The sequence below is a fragment of the Crocuta crocuta genome, unplaced genomic scaffold, assembly GCF_008692635.1.
Source record: "Crocuta crocuta isolate KB4526 unplaced genomic scaffold, BGI_CrCroc_1.0 scaffold132, whole genome shotgun sequence".
Lineage (NCBI taxonomy): Eukaryota > Metazoa > Chordata > Mammalia > Carnivora > Hyaenidae > Crocuta > Crocuta crocuta.
The window spans coordinates 3,289,762-3,295,761 of record NW_027528611.1 but is presented as its reverse complement, the minus strand read 5'-3'; the positions used below and the strand labels follow the sequence as shown (position 1 = coordinate 3,295,761).

General features: G+C 48.6%; 1 protein-coding gene across 2 annotated transcripts in view; it reads left to right on the top strand.

Annotated features, from left to right (window-relative positions):
- Positions 1-4,909: 4,909 nt before the first annotated feature.
- The window catches only part of PPARD (peroxisome proliferator activated receptor delta), an 83,024-nt gene continuing 81,933 nt past the window's right edge, over positions 4,910-6,000 (top strand). For both annotated transcript variants that reach the window (XM_077754915.1, XM_077754914.1), the window contains exon 1: positions 4,910-5,037. The gene's annotated coding sequence lies outside the window, so the exon portion shown is untranslated. The remainder of the gene's footprint in view (positions 5,038-6,000) is intronic.

Sequence of the window (6,000 nt, the reverse complement as noted above, 5' to 3'; positions counted from 1 at the left end):
GGAGGAATAGGGAAGCTGCTTGGTTTCATATATATTTCATATGTATATAGATACATGTGTATATATATGCTCTTTGATAAATATATAAAAATACATATTCTTATAAATAAATATATTATTTTAGGAATAGAGAGGCAAAACAACTTGAAAACTACCACCCGTGACTAGAAAGGTAGAATGAAGCCTAATTACAGACATTCTTGGAAATTAGGTAGAGTTTAGTTTTGAGCTTTCAATCCCTAAGCTTTCAGCTTCCTCACCCGTAAATGCGGTCAATTCCAGGCTTTGGAATATTCTATGATCGGCCACAGGGAGGCGTTGATGGTTGAGATACTGCTAGGAAGATCGCCCTGATGGCTGAATGCCATCCATATTGGAACCAGCACAGGAAGCTCTCAGTCTTGAGGGACAAAACTAGGGGGCAGGAGAAGATATCTTCCAGTGTTTTTTTTTTTTTTTAATTTTATTTTTAAGAGAGTGCAAGTGGGGAAGGGGCAGAGAGAAGGGGACAAAGGAAGAGAACGTGAAGCGGGCTCTGCACTAACAGCAGCAAGCCTGACATGGGGCTGGAACTCACGGACCGAGAGATCATGACCTGAGCCAAAGGCAGACGCTCAAGACTGAGCCACCTAGGTGCCCCATATCTTTCAGTCTTTTAATTCCAGGATTAGAAAGTAATTCCTCTGCCCTTTCCAACATCTCCTGGACAAAGGAGAGTGTATCCAATCTCTGACGCCCTCAGAGATAGTCATAAGCTCTGCAGACTATGTGACAAGCACAGCCACTGTGGCCCCAGGTCATCCCAGGAGTGGGGAGGTAGGACGACTGGCTGCAGTGTGACAGATTGTTGCACATTGTTGCCAGGATCTGCAGGGTGCCACCACCTCAAGTGCAAGGTCTCCCTGGCTGAGAGTAGCCCTTCTGGCCCCCTCTGTAGGTGAGAAGGGGGAGGAAGGAAAATACCAAGGAGACTGATTTTGGGAGGCTAAATGGCTGTGGTGGGGGAGGTTGGAATCTAATTCAAAGCAAATCTAGCTTTATCTCACACCGTAAGTTATTATTCAGTTATGCTGTAATTGGGCATCAGAACAGGGTTTTGGTAGCTGGGATCTCTGGCTGGTCTGGAAAGGGTTGCAGAGGCTTGGCAGGGACCAACTTTTCCCCCTTTGGGCTGTGCCTGTGGACAAATCGTGTCAAAATGAAGATTCAAGAAACAGAAACTGGCTGCTTTAAGGTTTTTTTTTTTTTAAAAAGAGGAGACTTCCTTAAATAATTAGGATGTGAGAAAGCCAGCTTGGAGGCTGTAACAGTCAGGAACAATTCCTCAAATTATGGCACACGGCAGTGTTTATGAAGACACCCCAGCTGCTTCATCTGGGTAGAGTCATGGTTGATTCTGTGGCTAATACCACTGGTTTGATATTCTTCTTGCTGCTTCTTACAGCTAGGAGTCAAGTGGAGCTGCTGCTCAGCCACTTACACAAATGGATTATGTGTGCTTCCTAGTTTTTCATCTCCCCAACTTCCAGTGCCTTGGTTGTGTGGCAATACCCTAGTTGAAAACGGGGTTGGAAGCAGATGCCTGACATGTTCCAGCTTCTGCAGTGGAAGAAGGGTCTAAAGTGGGAGATTCTCAGGGCACCTGGGTGGCTCAGTGAGTTAAGCGTCAGACTTTGGCTCAGGTCATGATCTCGTGGTTTGTGAGTTGGAGCCCCTCACTGGGCTCTGTGCTGTCAGCATGGAGCCTGCTTCAGATCCTTTGCCCCCCCTCTTTCTGCCCCTCCCCTATTCATTCTCTCTCTCTCCCTCTCAAAATAAATAATTAAGTGTTACAAAACAAATAAATAGAGGTGCCCGGGTGGCTCAGTTGGTTAAGCATCTGACTTTGCCTCAGGTCATGATCTCGGGGTTCATGGGTTCAAGCCCCGGGCCGGGCTCTGTGCTGACAGCTCAGAGCCTGGAGCCTGCTTCAAATTCTGTGTCTCCCTCTCTCTCTCTGCCCCTCTCCTGCTCAAGCTCAGTCTCTGTCTCTCAAAAATAAACATTTAAAAAATTAAAAAAAAATAAAGTGGGAGATTTCCCAAACATGGGAAGACGATTCAGAAGTTAGGTGACCAAAAACAAGGAAGCCTTGAAGAGAACAGATATACATAAAATGGCACAGGCTGAGGCTAGCAATCTGGTGGCAAAGGGAGCCACCATTTTATATGAGGAACTAGGCATGTTGTATAGGGGAATGGGATCAAACGTCAGACGGTCTCTTATAGGGAAAACAATCAGACTTAGTTTACCTCCAAGAGAGGGGACATACACTGTTGGGTAGGCACACCAGAGGATATAAACCTCTGCTCGATATGAGGAAGAGTTTTACTTTTTGTTCTTCAGAACAAAACAAAACAAAGCTGTTTCCATTGTGAACAAAAATGCTCAGGGTAGAAATGTGGAAAGATAATAACTCCCAAAAACGCAACGCAAAGACAACTGCCGATAACATCTCAGTGTTTCCTTTGTCTTTCCCTATCCTTTTTGTTTTCCCAACAGTATACAGAGCTATATATTCTCTACATATCATCAGATTCTGCCTTTTTCCACTTAATATCATAATACTTTTCTTTTTGTTGTTGTTTAAACCAACTCCACAGAGCATAATATTCCGTCAGGAGCATACAACATAATTTACCTAAACATTTCTCTGTTGTTGACAGTGAGGTTACCTCCATTTTTTAAAAAAATAATATTGCAACAAGCAATAGAATTATGTGGTATAAATGTTAAATACATACTTATTAAATATATTATGTAAAATATTGTATCTTTTGATATAAAAATGAAATGAGGTGGAAAATTTAATATCTTGACAGTATTTCCAGAATTTCTTTTAAGAAGCGAGCTGGGTTGTTGTTTTTTTTAAGTTTATTTATTTATTTTGAGAGAGAGACAGGGCGAGAGGAGGAAGGGCAGAGAGAGAGGAGAGAGAACCCCAAGCAGGCTCTATGCTGTCAGCACAGACAGGTTTGAACCAGGTTTGAACCCATGGGACAGTGAGATCATGACCTGAGCCAAAACCAAGAGTCAGACGCTTGACCAACAGAGCCACCCAGGCAGCCCTGGGAGCTGTTTTCATTAGGAGAAACAAGCCTGTTAGGGGTAGAAAGTAAGATCTTCAGGGCAGGAGTGTTGGCTGGAACCCTAGCAGTGAAGAGACAGGGTTAAGATGTCTCTATCTGCCTGGAAATCAGGAAGAATTTGTTTTTTTCTCTAGAGAGGGTGGGACAGAGGAGAGAATGGTGGGTCAGGGAGGAGAAGTAGTGGTTCAGGAGAATGCAAGGCCTTAAGAGGTGAAGGGCCAGTCAGAAAACCTCAAATGGGTTGTTCAGAAAAGACTCTAAGGAATGTCGACTGTGTGAGTTTAAACCTTTTGCAGTGCATCATGGGACCCAGCTCCAGGGCCCAAAGCATCATAATGTCTTCTCTGCCCATGAATGTCTTGTGTGGGAAGAGGTGTGGGCAGTCTTCAGGAAGGGCTGAGTTTCATCTCTGCATTTTTAAAAAATGTTTTATTTATTTCTGAGAGAGAGAGAGAGAGAGACAGTGTGAGCAAGGGGGGCGGGGAGGGTCAGAGAGAGAGGCAGACACAGAATCTGAAGCAGGCTCCAGGCTCTGAGCTGGCTGTCAGCACAGAGCCGGATGAGGGGCTCGAACCCACCAACGGTGAGATCATGACCTGAGCTGAAGTCAGTCGCTCAACCAACTGAGCCACCCAGGTGCCCCTCATCTCTGCATTTTTGAACTGTGGCACTACAGCAGCCTGGCAGAAAAAAGAACCTGGAGGCAGAGAGATTCAGAAGAATATAAATCCCCGAAAATTTGCAGAAATCTTAAAGAAGGCTCTGACCTCCACAATCTGTTCTTACTTCAATCTCCAAGGATGAGGAGGTTGATGCCTGAATCACAAAAGTAATGCGCATTCATTTCAAAAAGTTAAAAAACAAAAAAAGAGAAGCCGAAGAAAAAAATCACTTAGTTTTATCATTCAGACACCTGAGGCTGTGGCCTGAGGAATGTATTTAAGGGAAAGAGNAGATAAACCACATCTTCTTGATCCATTCATCTGGTGATGGACACTTAGGCTAGGAAAGAGGTAATCTTAACTTTAAAGACCGGGAAGAGAAGGGAGTTACCCATTGCTCATATACTTGTAAGTCAAGTTTTGTTCCTCGCCAGATAACAAACCCAACTTCTTCCGCCATACTGCCTACCTAGCTGCTAGGTGTCTTTTCATGGTATATCTGAAGGGACAGGTTGAAACAGTTCCTGGTCCTCAAGAACTAGGTTAAGAGGCAAGAATAGAATTTGCTACAACAGTAAGGAGGATGCTCCCCGTTTAGGCGGGCAAGCATATTATTTAAGCACACAGGAAGATAGGTAGAAAGTCCATAACCATTAATTTCTAGTTGCAGAAGCCTCTCCAGGGAGGAAAGCCTTTTCATTAAAATGACAGGCAACAGGGACTCCTCGAGTGGAGTCTGGGGACCCATGTTCTAGTCCCGGCATGGCTTCTGACTGCAAGTCACTACCTCTCCCTGGGACCGTTTTTTCACTGGAAGGACGTGCAGGCTGCCTTAGACGACCTTTAAATTCCCTTCCAGCTTTAAATTGCCTTTTGTGATACTTGCCAGACTTGTTTTACCGCCCTGGAGCTGCCCTCCTGCTCCTCCCTCAGCTGCCGCGCCCGCATCCCGCACCAGAGGGCGCTGCAGGCGGGCCCTGGGTAACATGCGGTGGGCGGGGCGCAGAATCAGGGGAGCGCCCAGGACGCGCGGTGATTGGCTCCTGCCGGGGCGGAAGGGGGCGTGGAGAGAAGGGGGCCGAGCGGCGCGGTGACGTCAGGATGGCGGGGGCGGGGCCGGGCCGCGCAGCGTGTGACGCCGCGGCTGCCGCGGAGCTGGGGATTAATGGGAAAAGTTTTGGCAGGCTTCGGAGGATTCTGCGGAGCCTGCGGGACGGCAGCGGCGGCGCGGGAGGCGGTCAGAACAGGTCAGTCCGGGTCGGGGGAAGCGGTAGGCAAGCGGCGGAAGGAGGCGACGGGCCCGGGCTGAAGCGGCCAGCGGGGCCGGGGCGCNTACGGGTCCCCGACGGCCCGGTCCCGGCCGGTGCGCCCTGGTTTGTTGCTCTCCTGGCGCCCGCGCGCCCCCAGCTTTTTGGTCCCCCATCACGGAGCCCGAACCGCGAGCCTCCCCCACCCGACTCTGTGCCCCCTCTTGGGCCTAGTGGCTCCGTCTCCTCCCACTTCTGTGTTCTGAGAACCGGGTCTAAGGTTCGGGGTCCTTTCCCATACCCTACCGTTGCCCCTGACCTCTCCCTTCATCCCTTCCCTGATGTCTCCAAATCCATTGCCCTTTCTACCCAGGGTCTCCTTGGGGATCTTCTCCGTCCCTCTCTCCTGCCTTCGCCCTCCTAGCCTTGCCTTTTCCCATCCCTGTCCACCTCCTTCCCCCATTGCCTGGCCCCCCTCAGGGTTACAGCTCCCCGTCATCTTCGCGGTGTTATTAGGCTTTGGGCAGCCCCGTGCCAGCAATCCCTGTCTACCTAAGTCCCTTTTACCCTGGCTACCCTCAGATGCCCTGTTTTTGCCTGTCTCTCAGATTTCCTTCTTATCAGCCCTGTCCCCTGCATTCCTCTTCCCTACCTCCCAGTTCCTTGCCTCTACTTTAGGGAGAAGCATTAGCTCCACCCGCCGCTCTGCTTTTCCCTTGACTTGCTGTTGAGATACCCCCGGGGTGGGGTGGGGGCTTTCAGCCCCTGATTGAAGTAAGGTAAGTAGCAGGCAGGTCTGTGTGGTAGAATTTACTGGGTGTTGCATCAGGGATGTTGTCCACTTTGTAGACCATTCTTCTAATCTCAGTTTTAATACTTCCCCTTTATGGGTCTGTTGACTTCCAGGAACCCTTGGGGAGAGACCAGCCGCTGAGTTGGGTGTGTGCCAGGGTTAGCTAGAGG